Source organism: Ictidomys tridecemlineatus, chromosome 7 (genome assembly GCF_052094955.1).
Source record: "Ictidomys tridecemlineatus isolate mIctTri1 chromosome 7, mIctTri1.hap1, whole genome shotgun sequence".
In the NCBI taxonomy this organism is placed as follows: Eukaryota; Metazoa; Chordata; class Mammalia; order Rodentia; family Sciuridae; genus Ictidomys; species Ictidomys tridecemlineatus.
Window position 1 is genome coordinate 112,176,444 of NC_135483.1, and position 1,130 is coordinate 112,177,573.

Below are 1,130 nucleotides of genomic sequence, written 5' to 3' on the forward strand. Positions count from 1 at the left end.
TCCTCAATTTTAAGCATGTATGTGTACTTGGATTCCTTAGTTTATGAAGCTTTCATAGGAGCAGAATTTAGAAAATAAATTACCTATCAGCAAGCCATTTATTATTATTTGCATCACTTAGAAAAGGGTTAATTTTTCATTTTCTTTAGATTTTAAAATTCTATAAAAACCTCTTGGCTTTAGGACTGTGGTTCTCTAATTTTAGCATGTATCAGAATCAGGGGAAAGGTTTATTAAAATACAGATTCTGGAGTTAAGCTAGACATGTTAAGGCAGAAAGAGCTGAGACCTCCCCCCAATACCTTTTAAAAATTAACGGATTTCGCCTTATCTTCAAAGAGAAGTGCCTAATTAAAAATGGGTGATGTTGAGAAAGGCAAGAGGATTTTTGTTCAGAAGTGTGCCCAATGCCACACGGTGGAAAAGGGAGGCAAGCACAAGACTGGGCCAAATCTCCATGGACTGTTTGGGCGGAAGACAGGTCAGGCTGCTGGATTCTCTTATACAGATGCCAACAAGAACAAAGGCATCACCTAGGGAGAGGATACACTGATGGAGTATTTGGAGAATCCCAAAAAGTACATCCCTGGAACAAAAATGATCTTCGCTGGCATTAAGAAGAAGGGAGAAAGGGCAGACCTAATAGCTTACCTCAAAAAAGCCACTAATGAGTAATAGCTACTGCCTTATTCATTACCAAACAGAAATGTCTCTTGGCTTTTTTATGTGCACCATAATTTAATTGATGTGATACACCTGAAATCAGATCACGAATGACTGACAAAATTATTTTTGTTGGACAATCCTGATTTAAGTAAAACTTACTTGTAGTTAAATTAATATTTTGGTTATATTCCCACTTCAGTAAATTCTATCACTCTTTCCCCTTTTTAAAGTTGTGGTTGGACTTAATTAGTAATGTTCAGTATTTCACAAAAATGGTGAATGACATCTGAAAACTGGTTTTATATTTAGTTTTATAGAATTGATTATGTGAATATGTTTAAAATATTGGGGAAATCCCTTCACTCTCTCAGAACCAAGCATGATTCACATTTGTTTCAATTTGTGTTCTTTAGCCTATTAAAGGTTGAAGATAAGGAATCAGTGTCTACTTTATATTTTTGTTG

At 35.1% G+C, this 1,130-nt stretch overlaps 1 pseudogene; it reads left to right on the plus strand.

The window, feature by feature from the left end:
• Positions 1-350: 350 nt before the first annotated feature.
• LOC101978532 (cytochrome c, somatic pseudogene) lies at positions 351-864 on the plus strand (annotated as a pseudogene).
• The last annotated feature ends 266 nt before the right edge of the window (positions 865-1,130 follow it).